Genomic DNA, 14047 nt, shown 5'->3' with positions numbered 1-14047 from the left:
ATAAACAGCAATAGAGGATTCACCCTTTTTGTACCGTAGTTTTGTGCTAGGTACCCTTATGAAAGGGTCGCAAAAAGTGCTATAGTTCGCTAATCTGGTACTTTTGACAATGGTCCATACTATACTCTACTAAATACTTTACTAATACTAAACTGAATCCCTAATGAAAAATGAAAAGCAAAAAACAAACAGCTTAGAGGATAAAAATAAAACATGTTCCATACTCTAGGATTTATTCAATCAAATCTTTTTGGTTTATATTAATATACGGTATATATGGGTTATCCATAGATCCTGCTTGATCTGTTCACATTTACTGTTAACGATGGCCCATTCCACTCAACTAATAATGAGGACATGTGAAAGGAGCAATAAAATCTAACTAACTTCTACTTGGTCAAATGATGGCATGTACAAAACGCAATGCATCATTAAGAAAGGTTGCTGAGCATGTAATAATAGCATCGATCTGTCACTGGAACTTTGATTAACCTTAAAACATTAGCATGTCTGCTAGGCTGCATAAATCAGGTATTCGCTCTACAAAAAAACATGCTATGCTGAGATGCAAATACAGGAAATGTATTGATTTTCTTTTTTTTTCATGTCACGAGGGATGAGAATTTAATGGACCCTCATTATGCCTCTGCATGCAGTTGTGGTGTTTCATGCACAGATCTCTGCCAAGACTCTACTCCAGTTGATTAAGAATGGGACGGTCAGCTTGATTAGCTTGCACAAAGCTCCTGCTGGCCACAGTTTGTTATGTTACAGCGGCCAGAGTTAAAATTAGCTACAGCGACCTGTGCAGGATTCATTGCCAGCCTGTAAAACTCACTTTGGACTCATTTTGTTCTTAATCATTTCCTTTTACTCTAAAGTGTTTTGAGTGTCATGCAAAAATATGAAATCATTGCAGAAAATGGCATAAATTGGAACACTCAATTAATAACTACATTTCACAATTTATGATTGTTACATGCTTATGTAAACATGCACAATCTGAGGAAAGCACTCATCAAGGCTGTCTTTATTTGATCAAAAATACTGTAATAATAGTAAATAATGAAATATTAAATATTACAATTTAGATTAGAAGAATATATCCTTCATATATACGTTTTAGCACTGTTGTTATGCTTCTGTCTATGTTGCCTCTTGTCTAACATGGTTTTCTTGTTGTTTAAGTTGTTGATGTTAAATTGCTGATGACATGTCTGGACTTCAGTTCCTTGAAAGGACCACATTTTCCTTGACCACATTGACCTCATGTCTCCATTTCCCTGCAGTGGGTTAAACATGACAGTAAAGCTGAATTTGACTTTAAAAAGGCATACATTAACAATTATATCCCGTATTTTAGATCATTCAAGGAAATCTTCCTAGGCTTGTATGACCAAAAAAAAAAACATATAGCTGAAGAGTTTGTTTGTATGTATAAACAGATTTGGATGAAGGCATTTGAGCAATACATCAGGAAAATAAATGCAGTCTAAGGATACGCACACAGAAACACACACATGCACACGTACACACACATGAATATATGGTTTTTAAGGACTCGCCAAAGGTCTGTATTTTATACAGAAAAAGCTAATTATATTGGGAAAAAATGCTTATTATATGGCCTTACCCTACCCCTGTACCCCTAAACCCAATCTTCATGGGAAAACTGTAGAATATTTTGAAAGTTCAATATGTAAAGTATGATTTTTAAGCATTGTTAATTACAAGAACACAAGTCATGTCCTTGTAACTATCATACCCATGTCATTATACAATTTAATGTCCTCATAAACCACATAAACGTGTACACAGATGCACACACGGGCAGCAGCTGCTCTCCACTTAAGTGTGAGTCTGAGCTCACCTTTGACCCAACATAAACATGTTGACATTATCACACACTGGGTCATACTTAGCTGCAGTTAGCAGCTGACTCCCTTGTGCTTAATTATTTATTTACTTTTCTTCACCATCATCATTCTCTAGAAGAAACCACACTGGCATTTATAGCATGCCAGAATTCCGCTGCTTATGAAGTGTCATGTATTAAGCAGAATCTTTCATTCATTCATTTTCTTTTTGGCTTAGATCCTCTATTAATCTGGGGCCACCATGGTGGAATGAATGCCTAAGCAGAATCTGAATACTGAAATTGCACTTTTTTTAGTCTATAATGAGATTTGATCAAAACATTTGGCCAAAAATGTAATTCATTAATTGAATAAGGAAATTTTGTTAAATAATATTAGATTATAAGAAATAATATGAGAAACACAGGCTTAAATTCCTTTTTGTGTTTGGAACTGTACATCTCCCCTGGATTTAAATCTTGACAGTTTATAAACTGAGCTAAAACCTCATAACGAAGGGGAAAAACTACCAATTTATTGTGTATTGTAACATCTTCATGGACACATTTATTTTGGATTATAATTATTGAATGGTATAAAGCAAAATCAATAAATAAACAAAGGTCTGCCTGTATATATACTCTGCCATATCCAGAAATTTACCATCATCAAGTGTGATTTACCTTTATCTTTGTATTTATTCTTTGGGTCAAGTCAATATCACAATAAAACATTTGAATGTCCACTGAGGAAAGTGATGTATACTTAAAACAGTTGCTTATGGTCTCTTTAAAAGTCTTTAAGACGGCCTTACAAGACATCTGATGACAGAACAATATAAAGGCACAGACTGTTTGGCAATTCAAAATACTTTAAATTTTATTTTACTATGCTTTTATTTAGATAATATTATTTGTATGAAATACCATTTATTAAACAAAGCTATTTATTAAACAGTAATAGAAGGATGCTAGGCAAATCAGTCAAAAAACAATTGCAGTGTTTTGATTTAATTTCTGTGAAGTTATACAACTTTTCAACTTAACTGTTTGCTCTAGAACAAATAATAGATGAATAAGACCAAATGCAGCTGCATGGTGGCTCAGTGGGTAGCACATTCGTCTCACAGCAAGAAGGTCGCTGGTTTAAACATATGCTGTATAAGTTGGCAGTTCATTCCGCTGCGGCAACCCCAGATTATTAGATCATTAGTCCAGGGGTGGGCAAACTCGGTCCTGGAGGGCCAGTGTCCTGCACAGTTTAGCTCCAACACTAATCAAACACACCTGAACAAGCTAATCAGTGTCTTTAAGATCACTAGAAATCTATAAGCAAGTGTGTTTGATTAGAGTTGGAGCTAAACTCTGCAGGACACCGGCCCTCCAGGACCGAGTTAGCCCACCCCTGGACTAAGCTAAAAAGATAATTAATGAGTGAGACCAAATGCCTATAGATATGCCCAAAGTGAAAAAATATTTATTGTTTAAATACTACAAACACGTGCACCAAATTCCAGAAAAAGGGTCTGTGGTAAGGCTGCTCTTGGTCGTGTAGGTGAGTGGAACACTGGTAAGTAGCTGCTGAGCTCCAAAATCATTTAAAAAAAACACAAAAAAAATAAAAAATAAGTTGCCGACCTTTAGAAATAAAACAGTTCATTTGAAGTCTGAAAAAACTGCATGTTTATAAGATTACTATTGCATTGAATTGAGGTATGAAATCCGGAAGAGACCAACACTTCAGGATGACTAATTGACTGCTTTCAAACTGTCAGACATCCTTCAGCTGCCTGCTCTCAGACAGGTATTTATAAGTCAAAGCCGAGCATTGATTCACACATGTCTGTCTGAAGTCTAAATCTGAAAAAAAAAAAAAAAAAAAAAACTAGAGACCCATTCAGCTGAGAGATCTTTCTTTGTCATTTCACTTCAATTTTACTGTTAATTCCATTCAATCAATTCATTTCATATTTTCCACTTCAGCCAATCAAGTTTGCTTAAGGTTCATGTTATTAACAATTATTAACCCATTAATTTAAACCACACTTAAGGTGCAAACAGCTGTTTCATGCTGTGTTTATACAAACCTGACAAAACTCATCATCAACCTGTTGAGCTGAATTGATGTTTTGACAGTTTAAGTGGCTGTGGTGGGGGGTGATTTCATTACTCGTGTCTAGTTTGTCACTATATTTGCAGAGTTAATAGTTGATTTCTGAATTATAGGGAATGCAATTTCCTGCAATAACATGTAGGTGAGCATCTGTTTTTCAGCCAGACGTCAGTGTGACAGAAGAGCCACTCATCTGTGTGATTAGAGGCCTCTGGTGCACCTGTGGCAGCAGCATGGATTCCCCCAGTGTTTCCATTAAAGCAGAGATCTCAGTAGGCACCGTTTCCTGTTTAGGTGCCAGAGACTGATGTTCCAGTCAGCAAACTGAGTGTGAAATGTCTGGTTCCTGGCACACAAGGACGCCGGGTTCCCATTCTGCCTTTCAGACTGTGTTCTGTGCATGGTTGAAGATTATGAAAATTACCGGAAAACTTGAATCTTGCCTTAGGGAAGCCCCGGACATGCTTGGCAGTTGTTGAAGCAAACACAATGTGTTAAAATCAAGTTTTTTTTAAGGGCCGTTTGGGATTTGGAGCTCCTAAAAGCTTCCATTAACACTTTAGAATAAGACTCAATTTTGTAACACATTCGTTAATAAATAACTTATCCTGGCTACAGTTCAAAACAATGTTTCAGTAATTTACAATTAAAATTAGGTTATTTCAGGTAATGTTAAGTTCAACCTTTACTAATCCATTAAATCATATCAGTTCATTATCGTTTGATGATCCTGAGCTAACAATGAACTCCTGTATTACAGTTCATTATTGCATTAATTTATCTATATTAAGGTTAATTAGTAAATATTTTTTAATGATGATATATATATATATATATATATATATATATATATATATATATATATATATATCGTACCATTTTTTTATTTTAATCTTTACAAATTCTTTTTTGTAAAATGACCTTTGCTGTCATTTTATTTATATTTTAAAACAAAAAAGCACACCTGTAGTTGCATTGTTGTACATGTTACTGTGAAAATAAATACACAATGCATTATATATTGTGAAATTATCAAAGATTTTAAAACTGAAAATCAATTAATTAAACAAATTAAGAATAAAATACCTTTTTAACTTTTTAAAACTACTTTTAATTCTGTTTAAATTTGATAAACAACATAAAACTGGCTACAGAATGTAATTAATAGTTCACAAATGATTCAGCCCTCACACATGATAATACATGAGATCACATTCTTACCAGCTGTGCCAAAATACAAACATCCTTCCGATTAAGTCAGCATGACTTACCTTTTTGACCCAGCCCACTAAAACAAGTGCAAGACAGAACTTGCAGCTCAAATGGTTTGCAGGGGAGTATGGTCTGTTAGTGTGGCCCATTATGATTCCAGCAGTTGTATTAGTGCAATGTTTTTAATTACACGCATGACTTGCTTTGCTGCCTATTCTGTCATTTTCTCATTGCCGGAGGCACCGGGTGCTGTAACTTAGCACTGTTGTTTTGTTAATTGCTTTAGATCACTGACCGATGGACTTACAGAATGAGATGCTTTCTGCCATGTTGTCTCATTTGTAATTTTAAGGTCTAGACTTTAATTAGCCAAATGAGCTTCTTTTTTTCAATGTCTAAATTACAGTCACACAATTTCCATTTATCTTGACATAGACACCTGCTCACACGAGTAATGAATTCTGCTGTTTTATTATAGTCATCATTCCACAGCCCAAAGTCATTAAACATCCCAGAGGTTGTTAGACACAATGCGTCCTGTATTCACAACAATAGCCTCAGGAACATGTTATGCTGTGTGAGATGTGTAACACTGAGATCAGTTAAATTTATTAATTGTTCTCTCAAAGGTTGATGTGGGTCGTAATGATTGTTAAATTGTGAAATGGCTTAATAAAGCTCATAAAACATAGCATTCACATATTGAATCGTCAGCATCTCTCTTCGCAGTTTTATGACTGAGTCTGTGTCACTATTCCAATGAAAAATTCATCAGATGCTAGATGTGTGGATGTCAGAGTTGGCTTTGAATTTAAAACACTTAAGTAATTAATAAATTATTATGTAGGGCTCAGTTGCTGCAAAAAGTAATGCAATGATCAACAGTCTTTTATCTGCAATATCATGGAAATATTGAAAGAAAACTGGATATAAACAAGCCACGAGCCCAGAAAATGTTAAAGTGAGTAGTTCCCCTTCGGTTGGGGAACTTCAGTGCCATGAATGGGAGGATTCGGATCAGAAGCCGCTCATCTGGAGAGTATTGAACGGGCCAATGAATGAAATTAATTGGCAGCGTAAGCTTGCGCAGGTGTGCGACATCTGCAATTATCTCAGCATATAAGCACACCTGAAGCCAGCAGACGCCATCCTTTTCGCTTCAGATCCTTTCTGAGTGAGTCGATGAGGGTTCCTCTTGCTGATCAGCACTTCAGAGCGAACGAGTGTGTCTCCCGGTCCAGAGTGGGTCTTCGCGGTGGCAGACGGTCGAGCTGGGTTTCTCCCTTGCCTGCGGTTCTTTGGGTCCGGTCCTCCAGAGCGGTGCGTATAGTTGCAAACTTTCCTAAAAGAGCAACACAGTCGTGCAGCACGTCCTTTTCAGGATGGCGCTCCGACTGTGCGTTTCTGGATGCGGGGGTTTCCTGGCTCCGGATGATGGACACGATCACTGCATTGCATGTTTGGGGGTCCAGCATGTTAATGCGGTGCTCGCGGGCGGTTCATGTCGTCATTGCGATGCCATGACCGTTGCACAGCTAAGATCGCGGCTAACTTTTGCAAGAGAGCGAGCCACCCCAGTTGCCTCCTGTTCTAAAAAAGCAGCGGGCGCTCGGGCAGATCTGAGGGTTTCAGCGGGAGATAATCCGCCGCCCACGGGCTCGCAGACCTCTCGCTCCTCACGGCGCTCCATCCAAGCTTCGGGTAGTGGGAGTGATCCGTCTAACCAGATGGTAGCTCTCACACTCGCTGATACCGGAGATCAGATGTCCTCCGCGGCATCGGAGGGTGGGCTTTCACTGTCCGACGAAGATCCGGACCCGCTCGCCCCCTCCGGGCAGGTGAGCGCTGTCAAATCGGATCCTGAAGCGGACATGTTAGCCGTGCTTTCCCGGGCTGCTTCGGCCGTGGGGTTGGAGATGGTTTATCCCCCAGCTCCGCGGCCGGACCGACTAGATGGGTGCTACGTAGAGGACCAGAAGGCGAAGCCTTCGAAGCCTCTCGTCCCCTTCTTCCCGGAAGTGCACAGTAGGCTCACGCAGTCTTGGAGGCACACGCAGCATGGGCAGAGAAAGGTGACGGCGGAGCTGCCAGGGGGTATGAGGCGATCCCGTCAGTGGAGCGCGCTATCTCGGTCAATCTTTGTCCGCGCGGCGCCTCTACGTGGCGGGGTTTGCCCCGCCTCCCGTCCAAAGCCTGTAGGTTGTCTGCCTCCCTCGGAGCCAGAGCTTATAAGGCTGCGGGCCAGCCTGCTTCTGCTTTGCACGCGATGGCCACCTACCAGCGCTACCAAGCGCAGGCGCTGGCCGAGCTGCACGAGGGCGGGTCCAACCCAAGCTTATTACATGAGCTGCGCACCGCGACCGACTATGCTCTTCGGACTACTAAGTCCGCCGCGTGTGCGCTGGGGAGGACGATGTCCACACTTGTGGTTCAGGAACGCCACCTCTGGCTAAACCTGGCCGATATGCGCGATGTTGACAAAGTTCGCTTTCTTGACTCGCCCATATCCCAGGCTGGCCTGTTCGGCGACACCGTCGGTGAATTCACCCAGGAATTCAAGGCGGTGAAAGAGCAGTCGGATGCGATGGGCAATGTCATCTATCGGCGTGGCCGTAAGCCCGCTCCGCCCACCGAGCCATCCACCTCCGCTGTTCCTCGCCGAGGGCGCCCGCCAACAAGTGCTGCCCCGCCCCCGCCTGCGCCTCCGGCCAAGCGGGCGCGGCATACACCTCGAAAGCAGGCAGCCCCTCCTGCCCAGGGCGCCGTTAAGTCCGGTAAACGGACCGCGAAGCGTCCCTGAGACAGGCCATCCGGAGAAGAGGAAACTTGCTCTTTCCCCGCTGGAGGGCGGGGCCCCGATAACAACGGTACTTTTCAGTGCCACCAAAACATCAGTAAAAGAGCACTTTTTCCCTTCCCCGGATGTGACTGCACGAGTTCTGCCAGTCTGGGACGTGCTGCCTTCCGGCTCGCAGACTCTACGTGCTTCGCCAGTGGCTCACGAGCGCTGGGGGGACGGTCTCCCTTCCCTCAGCCCTCCAGCCCCCTCTCCGGAGTCAGGGTGCGGAGCCAGAGCGAATCGCTCTCCTCCAGCTCTTCCGCGGGACCCTCGTGCTTCCCGGATCAGCACACCCACTCCGCGCTGCCCCACCGCTGGTACAACAGCGATTGTAGCGATGACTCCATTAGCGAGGGCTCTGCCTGCCTGGTTAGCGCGGGCCAGCCCCTCGCGGTGGCTCTTACGCACAATCAGACTCGGTTACGCGATTCAGTTCGCGAAATGGCCCCCCAAGTTTACGGGCGTGTATTTCTGCAGGGTCAACCCCCTGTCCGCCCCTGTCTTGCGAGAGGAGATTGCTGCCCTCCTGGCGAAGGGTGCAATCGAGCCGGTTCCTCCAGCCGAGATGGAGAGTGGGTTTTACAGCCCATACTTCATCGTACCCAAAAAGAGCGGTGGGTCACGGCCAATCCTAGATCTGCGCATTTTGAACCGCTGTCTGCACAGGCTGCCGTTCAGAATGCTCACGCAGAGGCGCATTCTCCAATGCGTTCGTCCTCAGGATTGGTTTGCAGCCATAGACCTGAAGGACGCGTATTTCCATGTCTCCATTCTTCCAAGCCACCGCCAATTTCTGCGGTTTGCGTTCGAGGGTCGAGCGTGGCAGTACAAGGTCCTCCCCTTCGGGCTCTCTCTGTCTCCGCGGGTCTTCACCAAACTCGCGGAGGGTGCCCTAGCGCCCCTTCGGCTCGCGGGCATTCGCATACTCAATTATCTCGACGACTGGCTGATTTTAGCCCACTCGCGGGAGCAATTGATTATGCACAGGGACAAGGTGCTTCGGCATCTCCGCCTACTGGGGCTTCAGGTCAACCGAGAAAAGAGCAAACTCGCCCCCGTGCAGAGGATTTCTTTTCTCGGGATGGAGCTGGACTCGATCACCATGGTAGCGCACCTCTCCGAGGAACACGCTCGCCTGTTGCTGAACTGTCTGAGGGAGCTCGACAGCAAACTAGTGGTCCCACTGAAGTTCTTTCAGAGGCTCCTGGGGCATATGGCATCCGCAGCCGCCGTCACGCCGCTCGGGTTGCTCCATATGAGACCACTTCAGCACTGGCTTCACGATCGGGTCCCCAGACGCGCATGGCACGCGGGCACACACCGGGTCTCGGTTACTGCGCTGTGTCGCCGCGCCCTCAGCCCTTGGAACGACCCCTCGTTCCTACAGGCCGGTGTGCCTCTAGGACAGGCGTCCAGCCATGTTGTTGTTTCAACAGACGCTTCCAACACGGGTTGGGGGGCCGTGTGTCGCGGGCATGCGGCTGCGGGCCTCTGGAAGGGTGCCCAGCTGCATTGGCATATCAATCGCCTAGAGCTGTTGGCAGTGTTCCTCGCTCTCCACCGCTTTTTACCGGTGCTGGAGCGGCAACACGTGCTGGTCAGGACGGACAGTATGGCGGCGGCGGCGTATATCAACCGCATGGGGGGTATGCGCTCTCGCCGCATGTCTCAGCTCGCCCGCCGTCTGCTCCTCTGGAGTCACCCGCGGTTGAAATCGCTGCGCGCCATTCACGTCCCAGGCACGCTCAATCGTGCAGCCGATGCGCTCTCACGACAGCTGTTACGCCCTGGAGAATGGAGACTCCACCCCGAGTCTGTTCAGCTGATATGGGCGCGATTCGGGGAGGCCCAGATCGATCTGTTTGCTTCCCCCGAGAACGCTCACTGCCAGTTGTTTTTTTCCCTGACCGAGGGCTCTCTCGGCACGGATGCACTGGCCCACAGCTGGCCTCGGGGCATGCGCAAGTATGCGTTTCCCCCAGTGAGCCTGCTCGCGCAGTTTCTGTGCAAGGTCAGGGAGGACGAGGAACAGGTTCTGCTAGTTGCGCCCCTTTGGCCCAACCGGACCTGGATATCAGAGCTCTCACTCCTCGCGACGGCCCTCCCCTGGCGGATCCCTTTGAGAGAGGACCTACTCTCTCAGGGACAGGGCACCATCTGGCACCCTCGCCCCGATCTTTGGAACCTCCACGTGTGGTCCCTAGACGCGAGGAAGACTTGGGTAACCTACCGACTGCGGTGGTTAATACCATCACTCAGGCTAGAGCCCCCTCCACGAGGCGCGCCTACGCCCTGAAGTGGAGTCTATTCACTGAATGGTGCGTCTCTCGCAAAGAAGACCCCCGAAATTGCCAGATTAGTGTTGTGCTCTCTTTCCTTCAAGAGAAGTTGGACAGCAGGCTGTCGCCCTCCACTCTCAAGGTTTACGTGGCCGCCATCTCCGCTTATCATAGCGCGGTAGCTGGCGGCACCGTGGGAAAGCATAACCTGGTCATCCAGTTCCTTAGGGGTGCTAGGCGAATTAATCCATCTCGCCCCCCTCTCATGCCCTCTTGGGATCTCGCCCTCGTTCTCACGAGTCTGCGATCCGATCCCTTTGAGCCACTCGAATCAGTATCTCTAAGATTTCTGTCCCTGAAGACAGCTCTGCTGGTTGCGTTGGCCTCCATCAAGAGGGTCGGGGACCTGGAGGCATTTTCGGTCAGTGACTCGTGCCTGGAATTCGGGCCGGATTACTCTCACGTCGTCCTGAGACCCCGCCCCGGTTATGTGCCCAAGGTTCCTACCACCCCCTTTAGAGATCAGGTAGTGAACCTGCAAGCGCTGCCCCCGGAGGAGGCAGACCCAGCCCTTTCTTTACTTTGTCCAGTTCGCGCTCTGCGCATTTATGTGGACCGTACTCAGAATTTTAGATCATCTGAGCAGCTCTTTGTCTGTTATGGCGGTCGGCAGCAGGGAAGTGCCATATCGAAACAAAGATTATCCCACTGGATTGTGGATGCCATTTCACTCGCTTATTCGAGTCGAGGTCAGCCGTGTCCCCCGGGAGTACGTGCACACTCCACTCGGAGCGTTGCATCCTCTTGGGCGCGTGCACGCGGCGCCTCTCTAACAGACATCTGTAGAGCTGCGGGCTGGGCGACACCCAACACATTTGCAAGGTTTTACAATCTGCGAGTGGAGCCGGTTTCCTCAAGGGTATTAGGTAACCCTTTGGTGATTGAGGAGACAACTCGGTAGGGTGTTGAAACACGCTTGCTGCGCCATTCTCCCTAACACGGAGGTACGTGCGCCTTTTTTATCTGTCAGTAAAGTTCCCCGTCAGGTGAGCCCTGCAGATTCCTCCGTGGCCCCCAGCACTGACTCAGCGGAGGAGTCACTTGCTGGCCCACTACGTTGTAGGTCTGCCCGCTGGTCAGCCCGCGTTTTGGGTATAGGTGCCTGCTATGCGTGATCCCCACTAGGCGATCCCATATGCTTATTCCGCCACGGTTAAGTCCCCCCCCTGGGCGGACCCGTGTCTTCCCTCTCCGCTAACCACTCTTTTGCTATGCGTACTCCCCCTTTTTTAGGGCTAGTCCATATGTAAATTCTGCCATCTATCCCCCCCTTGGGTAACGGATGGCCTCCGCAGCGTCCTCCCTATCGGGATTGCACGCTTCCCAACGTACTGTCGTATTTCCTAGAATTATCTAGATGCTCACGACTTCCCAAAAAATATATCTAAATCCGTAAAACTTCTGTTGAAGTAGGATAAATTAGGGCCAGGGACACGTTGGAGGACCGCGCCCCCCATGATGTGGGTGCGTCACGCTTGCTTGACTATCTCCTCATCGAGGGTGTTGGTAAGGTGCAGTCATTATGGCGCTTTCCATATTTCTCCCATTCATGGCACTGAAGTTCCCCAACCGAAGGGGAACGTTCGAGGTTACAGAAGTAACCCTTCGTTCCCCGAGGAGGGGAACGGAAGTGCCATATTCCGTCGCCATAATGACTGTCCCTTAGCTGTTTGAAAGTCTCTTCAGCTTAAAAGGATGGCGTCTGCTGGCTTCAGGTGTGCTTATATGCTGAGATAATTGCAGATGTCGCACACCTGCGCAAGCTTACGCTGCCAATTAATTTCATTCATTGGCCCGTTCAATACTCTCCAGATAAGCGGCTTCTGATCCGAATGCTCCCATTCATGGCACTTCCGTTCCCCTCCTCGGGGAACGAAGGGTTACTTCTGTAACCTCGAACGATCTCAGTACCAATAATGTTTAAAAATGCATTGCTAAAAAAGCATAAAAAGATGCCAAGGCAACGTTGGCCAGGACAGAACAGTAAGACCTTTAATTGTCATATACTGTAGTTCTTTTCAGTAACAATACTTTAAGTGGCTTGTAGCTTTAGTATCCACATTCACACGGGGCGTCAGCGTCAACGCTTCCCATTCACTTTGAATGGGTGACGTCAGGCATTGCCGAACTGCATTGTGGATCTGTCGGCACTGCTTTAGAGGCATTGCTCACTGCACATAGATATATACATTAGATGTCGCCTGACCTATTGTTGTCTATTGGACGGAATGCGTCAATAGCGCCGCCATCTTGCTACAGGGTAGTGCTCCTTTAAAATGAATGCGGGACCAAGGTACAGTGGAGGACTGTGGCCATCCAAAGCCAGAGATATACACATATACACATATATCTATGATCGGGAGTTTTGTATGTGATTTTTTTTTTCTAATTACGAAAATTATAATTTTACATCACTTTTCTACATTGATGGATCAGTGACCGCATGGGCATTCCTGACAAAAAGCTTAGTTTGTGTGTACAGAAATGTACTATTCACCCTCCCTTTTAAATTTGATCTAATCATGTTGTGAAACACAGCTCCTCTCCTGCTTTCACTTCTCATACTGATGGAGGGAGCGATTCGTTTGTGAATGAATCCCCCGAACGACTCTTTTACTAACGTTAGCCAACAATAATACAAGTTTCTGGCAGCGCAGCATCTAGTTGTCATATTTCTTTTGCATTGTTTGCTGATTTTATTCAACAAAACTAGCATAAGCCGAGTGTTTAGTGCGAGATGGAGCTGCTTTGCCGCATGGTGAATGCAGTAAGTGACTGTTATCATCAATAACGTTACCTGATTAGCACAAAAGTTCAGAACATACAAAAACAGAAAAAAACTTAATATTACCTATGAAATGTTCTGCCTTTGTGCTTTGTTTTCTTTTTTTGCTTGTTACTACACCCGTAGACAGCGCTAAAGTCCCACATATTCACGTAATAACACTGTATTGACTAGTGCGGTTGAATGACATTTGTCTTGGGAGCACTGTACCAATGTGGCGGCGCTATTGACGCATGCTCAGGGTCCCTATGCGATATCTAGTGTATATATCTATGCTCACTGCAGAAGTTGGGACTAGCTCAAATTTTCAAGCATCGACGGAAGCATCAGCCAATCAGATCGCTGTATGCAAATACACCAGCTAGACAGTGGCCTATTGCTGACTGAATTTCATTGGCTGATGCTGCTATGACGATCGCATAAGCCCCAACTTCAGACACGCCTTCAGTCAAGCGTTGAGCTGTAATCATTAAAATGTATTGTGGGAAATGGAGTTTGTGAGTAGCAATGGTGCAGGATAAAGTGCCCTCTAGAGGAGCTTGTGGCCACTCCATTTGGTGATTAATAATATCTGGGATCTGGAGTGTTATCTGAATACTTTGAGTAGTTTAAATAATAAAAAGTATGGTGGTTTAAAAAAAGTACAGTGACTAAATTACCAGTTGTGGACAGTTTTACAATGGTTGATCAATCAGAATTACATCTCTTGCATTTAAGATTAATTCTCCAAACAGAAGCACAATTTTAAGATTATCACTCATCCTTTAAGATCTAATTACACTGTGTTAATTCATAATTCTTGTGTCCAGTGTAGACAGTGTGTAGTATTCTTAAAATTTTTCCTCTGCGTGATTTTTTTCTTTCTTTTTTTGCATTACAAACAATTTGTGTTTTCATTTTGAGT

General features: G+C 45.6%; 1 protein-coding gene across 2 annotated transcripts in view; it reads left to right on the top strand.

The window, feature by feature from the left end:
• rasgef1ba (RasGEF domain family, member 1Ba) overlaps positions 1 to 14047 on the top strand; it is a 110480-nt gene that overhangs the window by 23599 nt on the left and 72834 nt on the right.

The sequence above is a fragment of the Danio rerio genome, chromosome 5, assembly GCF_052040795.2.
Source record: "Danio rerio strain M-AB ecotype USA chromosome 5, GRCz13ab, whole genome shotgun sequence".
In the NCBI taxonomy this organism is placed as follows: domain Eukaryota; kingdom Metazoa; phylum Chordata; class Actinopteri; order Cypriniformes; family Danionidae; genus Danio; species Danio rerio.
This window is presented reverse-complemented; position numbering and strand designations above follow the sequence as displayed.